The following is a 12,300-nucleotide window of genomic DNA, read 5'->3' on the forward strand; positions in this document are numbered from 1 at the left end:
ATAACAATAATAAAAGGCAACTTTTTTTTTATGGTTCAAACTTGCAAATGCAGAATTTGACATTTGAATATTATAAAATAATTATGGCTCGATAATAAATTCAATTAATTTTTTGCTGGCATTCGCAATTTCAATTCTTTAATTATGGCTATTTTATTTCTTGCTGTTTTTGTTATAAGTAAATTAATTTAATTGTTGCCACAGACATTAAACATGCATACGCTGTGAAATAAAATTAAAAAGCAGACTTTAATGAAAATATTTTATTTCTATTTTTTATTTCATTTGTATTTTATTTAAGTTTTATTTAAATGTATTATCCTATTTATATTTTATTTATATTTTATTTAAATGTATTCTATTTATATATTATTTATATTTTATTTATATATTTTATTTATAATACAAAATTTACTTTAAATCAAGTCTGCTTTAATTAGAGTATTTTGTTTTTTATTTCAAATTTTATTTATAAAAAAATTACTTGAATTAAAGTCTACTTTTCAATTTTATATTTTATTTATTTACATATTAATGATCGACAGAACGGGTGTTAATTCGTATTTTAACTAAGTATTTTATACAAGAGAATAGAAAAATTAAAAGCTAAGAGCCTGATCAGAGTTAAAAAAAATGTCCTGTAACAGCAACAACGCGTTGGGCTTATTTTATTTGTCCCCCTTTTGAAATGCTTTTAAAAATATGCACATATACCTTAATTATCAATGGGAAATTAAATAAAATAACAATTGAATTTACAATTCATTTATATTATTTTTTCCATTTTTTTGTAACGCAATTAATTGTCTATTGTCTATTTTATTTTTTATATTTCTGATTAAAACATGATTCTTGAATTTCAATGAAAGTTTTTTATAGTTATATAATTCATGGTACAAATTAAGTTGAGTTTTTATAGTTAAAAGATAGAAATGAAATGATTTGAATGTTTTGGCTTGCCCCGAAAAGTATGCAATAGAATCGTTAATGCGACTTCTGGCGTGATTGCAACGGGGAACATCATCAAAGTGCATTTTTTGTGTATTCTGATATTTTCGAGGCATATATGTTTTATATATATTTTTAATGATTAAGCAAATTGAGATGAAAATGTTTTATGCTCGTCATTTCATGCGCTGAACGCTTTTTAATTGCATTTATTCGGTCGTTTCTCTTTCTCGCCTATTGTCTCCATCTCGCTCCCACTCTCGCGCTGTTGCTGTGGAGACAGGTGCACACGAAAATTCATGTCAACACATTTTCATTAACGCTTTAATTTCATATGATACAATTTTAATGGGCTCTAATTGTTGCTCCAGCATCTGAGTGCAAAGTTCCCCAACTTGAAGCCGAGAGCATGCATTCAAATATGACGGCCTGCCCCACTGTCCGACTGTCCCGCTGTCCGTCTGTCTGTCTGTCTGACAGTCCGTCTATTTTTTGGTCTCTGTCTGGGGCTAATGGATGCGATTAAGAATTTTAATTGCAGCACTGGGAAAACAAAATCCGCGTGTAGTTTCAACAGCTGAAACTTTCATTTAAATTCCGAACAATCTGCATATTTATGTACACACACATACTATGTGGCCATGTGTGCGTGTGTGTGTGTGTGTGCCTTTCTGTTTTATGCCACTTGTACTTGGCTGAGCGCAGCTTTGTCTGGCATAATTAAATTCTTATTGTACATCTCAGCCCGGCCAGAAGTATTTCCTCATTTAATAATTCACAGCACTTGGCCCCCAACTGAGTGCTAATTTATGCAAATTATATTAATTTCATTCCTAACTGGCTGCTAAGCTGCCAACAATCCAAGTTAAGCATGTGTCTATTGGCATTGTCAATCCTGCAACTCCCTTAATGGAGTTATGCTAAAACAGCTTGCGAATTATAGTGGAATTTTTTAAAGTTTTCGTGAAGGATTTGCTTGTATGTATTTAATTAATCAAAACTATTAATAATATATATAAATATTAAATATTTTAAGTACATTAAGATGATAACTTGGATAGATATTTATATAATATTAAAAACAAATAATAATGTAATATTAATAATAATATTTCATAACAATATTATCAATCAAGGTTGACAAATGCTTTTTCAATTATTCTTTTGTTTAATCTCCTCGCAAGAATTTCATCTAAAGAAAAGACAAAATTCTACAAAAATTGAATAGTTGGGTTGTTCTGAGCAAACCTTCCCAAAACCCCTATTTAAAAAAACAATGAATTGAATTTTTGGATCAGAAATGTGGAACTGTCCAAAGTTATTTTTTAATCAGTTTAAAGTCTTAATTAAATTTATGCAAAGTGAGGCCAAAAGTGGCAGAAACGGGTGTCGAGGGTGCCAACTGCTGTTAAGCCTGAAATACGCCAGCCAATTAAAAGAAAGTAAAAAAATGAGGAAAGCAAATAAACCAAAAAAAATGAAGAAGAAGGCGAAGAAGAAGAAGACGCGGAAGAAGCAATGATACCAACATATTGACATTGCTTTGGCAGGCCAAATCGCAAATGAAATTAATTTATGAAAATACGAAAAGCGGCTGCCGCATTCGCAGCGACGCCTGCGCCCGCATTCGCTAACAAGTATTTGCTTCTACACACACCCACAAACACACACACGCACACACGCACACTCGCACACTCTGCTGCTGCTCATCAATGTGGCAAAGACGGCAACGTGCCACAGGATCTCTCCGAGCGCGGCTGCCGGGCCAGGACCCGCATTTGTTAGTTGGCTGGTTGACTGTTTTGTTTGTCTGTCAGTTTGTCCGTCAGTTTGTCCGTCTGTTTGTCTGTCTGTTTGTTTGTTTGTTGCTGTTTCTGCTGCTGCCGCTGTGTTTGACTACAATTTACGTCATTCAGCCGCAAACACCTGCACCGCCTCTTGCTTTTCATGTATTAACCCGCTCGTCCCCAAAAAACCCCTGCTCTTGCTTTTTTGGTTCCGCCTTCTCTGCCGCTTCCAGCATTTTATTCACCTGCCCGTGGCAATTGCCCCCCGCCCACACGCCTCCCACACTGCCCCCCCCTCACATCCCGCACAGTGCGCACTAACGCCTGTACATACATAATTAAGGCGTGTTATCCTTGTTGACTTTGTTATTAATCCACTCCAGCAAATTTGTGTTGTTGTTGTTGTCGTTGCGGTTGTTGTTGTTCTGTTGCTCTTCTGTTTTGTGCCACATTATTTTTTCTCTCCACTACGTTGTGCAATTCGTCTCTTCGGTGCGTGCGTGTGTGAGGGATATGTGTGTAGAAAGGTTTCAAATTTTATTATGCGGAAAAAGGTTAATAAATGGAATTTTCAAGTTGTTAAATTGTTTATTTAGGATGCTCGCACACACACACACACACACACACACACACACACACACACGCGCATACAAACACTCATATGCACTCGCTCAGCACTTGCAGCATTTCCGTTTCCCTTTCTTTTTTTTTATCAATACTCTGTATGTAGTTTCTAAAGAGTCTATTTGAGCGACAAGTGCATGGCAATGTGTGCGAGTCAATGCTATATACGGTATATATTCCTGAGCAGCAGTCTGTCTGCTTGAACTCTCAAATATCGACTGATATGTAGAATATATGCCAGAAGAAGTCTTATTTGTGCTTCATTAAAGGTACGTTTTGTTATTTAATACACTTTACGAGGTATTTTCTAGTCAATCACTCTCAACACAACACACGCTTATACTTTTTATTCGATCGGCTGTGCAATTTTCATGTTTTGCTACGCATTTTCGCAGATTCCAGCCTTTTGCCTCCTTGAATGTGTGCGATGTGTGTGTGCGTGCGTGTGTGTGTGTGCGTTAAAATATTTTTTGTGTTTCGTTTCGTAAACGGAAGGAAGCTGCTGGCAGATTTTGACACGTTGACATTTTACGGTTATTATTGAGATGCCCTTTCGAGAGACAAAGGGTACATCAAATTTGTCAACGCTTTAACTCCGGATCAATTCATGAATGTATATGTGTATATATACATATAGGTATATAATCTAGGCATGCTTCAGGTGAGCAAAACTCTTTCAGCCTTGTTTTGAGTCACATTTTTCTTAAAGTATTTAAAGTCAAATGCAAAAACGAATTAAAGCTGTTGCGTGGGAGGTTTGGAGTAGGTCAAAGTTGCCAATTCGAGAGATTTGTAATATCATATTTGTGCTTAGGACTAACTCTTGGGCTCGGCTCCAATGCAATGGCTAAGGAACTCTCCAGCCTATTCGCAAGTCTCGACTTCAAAGTTGGGATTTAAGGTTTGACAATCTTCAATTTTCGCCTTTAAGTGGCGTCCATTCTAGTGTGCTTTATGCGCGCGTGTGTGTCTGACTGTGTGTGCGTGTGTGTGTGTGTGCGTGTGTGTGTGGCTGAATGTGTGCTGGCATAACGGTGCCCAAAAGCTTCGGGCAGCTGAAAGCAATAAGGGCGCTTTCTTTGCTTAGGTTTCTGGCTTCTGGTTGTGCTTCCGCTTTTGCGTCATAGCTGGGGCCTAATTCGAGGCAGTCACTTGATTTTTAATAAATGCTACGTTTTTATGCGCACAGATGATACCGAAAAGAATGCCAGTAGACGTAGGGGTATTCGAGTGTGAGTGGGCGCTCCACTGAACGTAGGAGTACGACAAGGCATTAGACTGAGACTTAAACGAGCGAGCGCGCGAGTTTGACTGGGCTGCGAGTATGACAAGAATTATCCGAGAATGTGTAGGGATATGGGCATAAGTAAAAGTAGGCGTACGAGTATTTATAAGTAGAAGTAGAGGGGGCGAGAGTATGAGTATGGGGTTGAATTATAAATGGATGAGTAAGAGTAGGATAAGTATAAGTAAATGTAGCTGTAGGAGTGGAAGTATTTATAAGTCAATCTGCAAGTCCAAGTGTGGGATAGATATTTATAAGGAAATATATAATTATAAGTCGAAGTGGATAATAGACGAGAGTGTGGGTAGTAGAACAAGTATAAGTAGACCGAGTGTGAGTATGGGTACGTTTAAGTAAAGAGGGTGAGTTGAAATAAAGCGGACTTCAGGGCTAGAAGTCGATGTGGATATTAGTCGGACTGTGAGAAGTAGTAGATTAGGGAAGTACAGCAAGTGTTAGTTTAAGAACATATAATTGAAGATGGGTGAGTAGAAGAGAGAGCGCAATTCAGGGCTGCAAGTCGAAGTGATCAATAGACGAGAGTGAGAGATATAGTAAACGTATAAGAAGAGCGATTGCGAGTATAAGTACGTTCATGTGAAGATATACAAGTAGAAGAGAGAGCGCAATTCAGGGCTGCAAGGCGAAGTAGATCATAGACGAGATTGTGAGTAGTAGTAATCGTATAAGAAGAGCGAGAGTGGGTATAAGTACGTTCATGTGAAGATATACAAGTAGAAGAGAGAGCGCAATTCAGGGCTGCAAGGCGAAGTAGATCATAGACGAGATTGTGAGTAGTAGAAGAGAGTGCGCTTTCCAGGGCTGTAAGTCGAACTGGATAATAGACGAGATTGTGAGTGGAACTAAAGGTATAAGAAGAGCGCTTGTGAGTATAAGTACGTTTAGTTGAGTATAAGTAAGTGACGATGTTTGAGATGAAAAGAGTGCGTTTTCCAGGGCTGCAAGCCCAAAAAGAAACTGCCGTTGTTCGGTTCACGTTTCGCACCAAATCCCTTAGCTTCGTCTCGGTTGGGTCGAAGCTCTCAATTATCATATATTTTTAACATTTTAATGAAAGAATTCAATTTGTTATTTAAAATTGCCCATTGTACCATACGAAATGCGGTCTAAATTTAATGCATGCGCAAAATCGGCAGCTACCAAACATGGTTAGGAATATGCCAGGGTTGTAGGCGAAGTTCTTTGTACTCTGAGTCTTTCCTTTCATCCAAAGTTTTCTACCTTTCTACTTTTAACTACAAAATGTTTGGGTTTTTTTTTTTCGAACCAGTTAGGCCTAATGCCGGGTAAGTATACGTTAGTCTTGATAAATATAACTTAGTAAGAGTAGAGAAAATGGCTGAGAGAAAAAGATTATTAATATTTATATATAAGAATTATACTCAACACACACTTTGACTAACAACATTAAACAACAGTAGTCAGAGCCGTACGAGTCAGTTGCAGGCCAAGTTGCGCCTTTTGTGGACTGACACATGACACATATATGTGTGCACATAAGGCGAGTAAACATTATAAATACTTGTAGTTTTAGAAAGTACTTTTGGCCTGTGCAAGGCATTTGCCATTACAATTTTGGCACGTTCCAGAGTTTTTGTTAGTGTGCATTTTCTGTGTGCTCTCCAATTTGTATTATCTTAACAGCTTTTTTTATTTTATTTTATTTTTATTCTATTTTCGTATATATATACTATATTTGCTGTTAATTAGTGGCTGGCTGGCTGACTGGCTGGCTGGCATGAAACTGAAATAAATATGCTTTCACATGGCACTGAGGCACTTGAGCATTCTTCCTTAGCTTTTGGTCGAGCTGGCGAGCTGGCGAGCTGGCGAGCTGTTGTTGGGTTGTGCAGAATTCTTGGTCCAGAATATGCGAGTGGCAGTCCGAGTCCGCTCGCTTGCCCCAGATAATTTAATTAAAAATAGCAACCATTTGATATCAAACAAAATTGTACGCACAACAACATGAATGACTAACCGGAAAGTGCCCCCAAGGCGGCTGCAGTCAGAGTACGTTCCTGTCCGTCTCTCCGTCTCCATGTGCTCGAGTCCGTATACCAAGCTGACTGCATGATGGGCCACATGAAGTCCGACATGCGGCATGCCGGGGCGCGAGAATTCATTAAACTTTAAACCGTAATGAATACTCAACAAATTTGAAAGACAAGAAGAAAAGACATCGCGTGCGGTGTTCACAAATACAAATACAAATCCAAGCACAAACACACACAGAGCGAAAGGCAAAAAGATGCCGCACAGCTATTGCTGGCTATTGCCTCGGGGTTTTGGCTTTAGCCACAGCTTTGGCTTTAACACAGTCTAGGCCCCAATGGGGGGCTCTTCTCGGTTGTCTATTACGCGCCACCTGCAATTGGGACACGCCAGCTTTTGGCCACTTGGCACCACATAATCAGCACAGTTTATGCTGTCGCCATGTTACGGCCGCAACTTGCTGCTGGGCACTTGGGTTCTCGCTCCTTGAGACTCCGCCTGTCTTTTGCACACGCTCCAACAATATAAATATAATTTACAGCGAGTAATAATCATAAGAAGCAGGTAAAAGTGCGATGAGCAAAGAAGTTAAAAAATAAAAAAAAAACAGCAAGAAAAATGCGAAAAACCCAAAGAAAATGTAGCCAAGAAAATGAATTTAACTATTTAAGACACCGAAGCTGGCATGCTCTTTAAAAAACATGTGCTAACCAGGCTTAAAGCCAAATATCGTTGAAGGGCCAAATAAATCATTCAATTTATAAAGTGTACAACCGAAAAAATGACAAACATAAAAACTTACATAGTTTTTAATTAAGGGATATGGGCAAAAAGTATCCACACAATTTCTTTATATGGCGATTTTAAGCAGTTCCGGTTTTTATTTTTAATATCGCAGTGAAATTCTGCGGCGTCTGTTAGCGAAAAAATAATATATATTTTGCAAGAAATTGGTAGTCGTCGTGCTCATACCCTGTACTTAGCTTCGATAGTTGGGTTTTTATTTAATTTTAAAAATAAAATCAATTTTATGCCTACTGTCCGAAGCTACAAGTTTGTGGAACAGCAAGACGGTCAAATCTCGATAGATAATGTTGATCAAAAATATATACATATATACACCATATAGGCGTCGCCTAGCTTAGCAATATGCTTCTCTTTAGCCATTTAATGGCTATAGGGTATGAAAAGGGTCGAATGGCATTTTAATAATTGAAGGCGTATACGCAATATGCGAATGCTTTTTAGTTACTGTTACGCATACGCCGTGTGCGCCGCGCCACATCACGCCTCGCCGCGCCTTGCCACGCCACGCCATGTCACTCGCTTTTATTTCGGTGTACAATTTGCATTTCGTGCGTGCGGCAAGTAAAGTTAAGCTCCTGTTTATTCATTGGGGAACAATCTCTGAATCATCGCTGCCCTCGTCACATCTACAGCCGCAGACATGTCCACATGCCTCGTACTCGTCCTCGTCCTCATCATCGTCATCGGCATCGTCATCGTCATCGTCATCGTCTTAATTGTGTGGAAATAAGCGTGTGAGTGGCCCCTTCATGGCAAGTTAATTGCGGGCTTTTGAGTCATGTGCTCATATTAAATATGCATGTGAGGGCACGGCAATGAAAATGGGCACAGGAAAGGGGAGTGAAAAGGAGCCTGCCAATGAAAACCCACAGCCTACACGCCCGATCGAGCTGTGCTGCATAAAGGCACACAGCTCTGTGTGCCAATCCGATTAATTATGCATGAATTTACTTAGCCGCCGTTCGCGATATATACTCCCAATTATACAAGGACACGGCTCAGACACTAGTTATCCGCGTGGTGGAGGGGTGTGGAGAGGGGGGGGGGGTGTGTGTCATATGCCACACAACCTATTCAATAGCTTTATGTTTAAAGTGCTTAGCTCAATAATTAAGCAGATCTCTCGCTCAAGGACCTACAGCAGAGCAGCCTTTGCTGGCAAATACTCGTAATGTTTACCAGAAGTCAGGACTCTTTGTGAATTGCACTTTGAGGCGTCTAAAGCGCTCTAGACGGTAATGTCCGACCGAGGGGATACCCTAAACCCTCTTCTATAATATGAACGATACGTGATCTGCATGTACTATTCTAAAAGCTAAATTTGACACAGTTTGGTGACTCTAGCTCCTAAAACCTAAGCAATTTGGTGACTCTAGCTCCTAAAACCTAAGCAATTTGCTTAAAATACATGATTTTGATATAGATTGCCTGGAAACGGGGCAATTTATCGATTAACGGTAAGAAACTCATATTGCCGGGCACTAGGAGAACCCACGTTCAAAATTTCAAGTCTCTAGTTCTTATAGGTTCTGAGATCGACACGTTAATATTTATGGTTTGACGGACAGACGGACAGACGGACATGGCTAGATCGACTTGGCTATTGATGCTGATCAAGAATATATATACTTTAAGTAGTCGGAGAGGCTTCCTTCTGCCTGTAATATACATTTGCGCGTTGAATTCTCAATGAAAAAACTTATGTTTTTTGATCCTTATTAACTTTTTTTCTAACGTATTTTGTTTATTTCGAAATCTGATATCCTGTTACACTATGTCAGCAACTTTTATCAGAGTGACAGTCTTAATTATCAACGCAAAAAATTAAATCAATTATTATTTACAAAATGGCTGCTTTTAACTGTGTAAAATATAAATATTTTTTTTTATTTTTGCCAAAGCTTAGGAGCTCTTCAGTCTTTTCAATTCAAATTTCTTTTGAATATGAAATTTTCGTTAAATATAAACAAATATTTCAATGCGTAAGGCCATCTTTCATAAAAGCCAAACTTGTTGATTTAATGCAAAGTTAAGGCCAGTTGTCCAAATAAATAAATGTTCAAAAATTTCAATTGAACCAAATGGTCGCTGGGGGCAACACAAATGTGTTGCAAGAACTCAAGTACTCGGCGCAAGGGTAGAGAGGCAATTTAAGTTTCACGAACAGCGTAGTTTAAAAAAGTGTCAAGCAAGACGCACAACATTAAATTGCTTTTTTCAAAACAAGTTTGAAACATGCCACGCGAGGGATTTTAAACCAGATAATGCGTATAGTTGTTTAGTGTGTCAATTGATTTAGGTAAGATGCACTCTGCTATATTTATGTATTATTATGTTAAGGAGTTGTATATACTTATATATATATATATGTGTGTGTGTGTGTGTGTGAGTGTGCCTTAATATATAGCTGGGCATTTATATATGTGTGCATACGTATGTTGTTGCGGTTGATTGTTTGTGTGCAGGGACTGTGGCTCGGACCGCAACAATTGCAGGCGACAGGTGGAGGCAAATAAATAAATTTGGCTGTGTGTGTCTGTGTGTGTGTGTGTGTGTGTTGCACTCGTTAGGATTGCTGCAAGGTGCCCCAGGCATGACCACATGGAATATTACTCATACGCGCGATTAGCCGCACGCTGCACACACACACAACACACTCACACAACACACAGCCACGCCCTCTTAGTGACCACGTGTGGCTCAGCTGCGTTGCAATGGCTGTAAAAGTATTTGTAGAATTGGATGTGGCAAAGGTTTTGCTTAGAGATGCCAGCCACAAGAGCTTCTGTGTTGTTCTTGCTATTGTTTTTGCTGCTGCTATTGTTGTTGTTGTTCCGGTTATTGTTGTTGTTGTTGTTGTTGCTGTTGTTGTGACCACCCAAGTGCCAAACGAAGCGTGGCAACCTCAAAACGTAAATTTTAACGTCCTTGACATTTTATGCCGTTTGGCGTTTGGATTCCATGTAGCGTGCGGCGCGCATATGTATCAAAGTGCGTCGTCTATATATATATATACACACACACACACACACTTGTATATATATGTATCTATATGGTTTCCTAATTATGCCCCGACAATCTTAACCTGCCCCGAACATTGACAACCTCACTTTATAGCGCTTCATTTATCTGAGCTTTACCTTCAATATTGCGCCATCTAATTGTTTACTTAAGGCCCTAGGCCCATAACTAGTTAAGAATTAAGCCAGGTCAGGCGCCTAGCCTGGCTAATGTGGCTATACCAAATGGTTGAATATGCCGTAGCATATCCCAGCACTCACACACACACACACGCACACGCACACACGCACACCCGCTCCTGCCCAGAAGATTACTGTCAGTTAACCCGGCCGGCATTCGCTTGGAAAAAGGTCAATGCACAAGACTTTACCGTTGCTGGCATTGTTTGTGCTACCTTTTTTTTTATACAAAAAATATTAAAAAAAAAAAAGTGACACAAATTCGATTTGCAAAATCGCCTGGAACCTGGGCCTGGGCCTGGACCCGAAAGAAAAAACCTAAACCTGCACCTAAGCCCAATGACCGTGCCGTGCGTTAGATTTTGTGTCAGTCCATGACGCGATTGCGTTTCTGATTATGTGCAGAGGCAACGGGACAAAAAGGTTCCGCCACGGTGCTCAACCCTTTGACCCAAGGGCCCCGACGGGCCAGCGCCACGGTGCTGCCCCTAGGCCCAACGCAAGCTGGGCGACGGCATATAATATACTCGTAGTTTGTACTTATTTGTACATATGCCACATATCGCAAATATCAGCGATTTACACTTAATTCGTACAATTCTTTTATGCCCATACTATTTTAAAGCCAGGCCCGGTTGGTGTTCTTACAGATGTGTAATCGATTGTTGTAGCTACAGGAGTTTGGTTTTATACCCTTGCAGAGGGTATTCTTGTTTTGTTGTGAAATTTGTGACGCATGGAAGAAGACATCTCCGGCCACATGAAGTCGATATATTACACATAAGAAACAACAGCCGACTTGATATAGCCATGTCCGTCTTTCCGTCTGTGCGTCTAAATATGTGTCCGTCTGCCTGTTTCCTTTAAGTTTCTCAATTTGAAACTTTTTCATACCGAAACTTTGCAGAAGTGCCTCTGTTGCAAGCAGTACATATCTCAGAACCAATCGGATCGGATCACTATATCATATAGCTACCATAGGAACGATCGGCATTCCTACATATATGCAAAGTCTTATCAACATCGGATGACTATATAATACAGCTGCCATAGGAACGATCGTTCGAAAAGTAGATTCTGATATGGAAATCTTTTTTAATACCCTTGCAGATGGTATTATAATTTTGTCTCGAGATGTGTAACGCATAGAAGGAGGCATCTCCGACCCCATTAAGTATATATATTATTGATCAGCATCAACAACCGAGTCGATATACTTAGCTATGTCCTTTTGTCCGTCTGTTCGTCTGTTTGTTTCTATGCGAACAAGTCTCTCAGTTTTAGAGCTATCGTCATAAAACTTTGCAGAAGTGCCTCTTTCTGTTGCATGCAGTACATATGTCAAAACCAGCTGGATCAGACCACTATATCATAAAGCTGCTATAGCAGCTATCGGACGAAAAGTAGGTTCTTGTATCAACAACTTTTTTGTTATTTAAGATATCTTGACCAAACTCGGCATTTATAAGTTTAACTATGTTTCCTACATTTATGCGTAATCTTATTTAGATCGGATAACTATATCATAAAGCTGCCATAGAAATGATCGGTCCAAAAGTAGGTTCTTGTATGATAAACTTTTTTGTTTATCAAGATATCTTAACCATACTCTGCATTAACTATTTTTGCTGTGCTT

At 39.2% G+C, this 12,300-nt stretch overlaps 1 protein-coding gene across 4 annotated transcripts in view; it reads left to right on the plus strand.

Moving 5' to 3' along the window:
* The window catches only part of LOC135427294 (neuronal acetylcholine receptor subunit alpha-7-like), a 170,586-nt gene that overhangs the window by 22,485 nt on the left and 135,801 nt on the right, over positions 1-12,300 (plus strand). The gene's annotated exons all lie outside the window — the stretch shown is intronic.

This window comes from Drosophila montana, unplaced genomic scaffold (assembly GCF_035044405.1).
Source record: "Drosophila montana isolate Dmon_TW-CO22-7 unplaced genomic scaffold, ASM3504440v1 contig_2178_1, whole genome shotgun sequence".
Taxonomy (NCBI): Eukaryota; Metazoa; Arthropoda; class Insecta; order Diptera; family Drosophilidae; genus Drosophila; species Drosophila montana.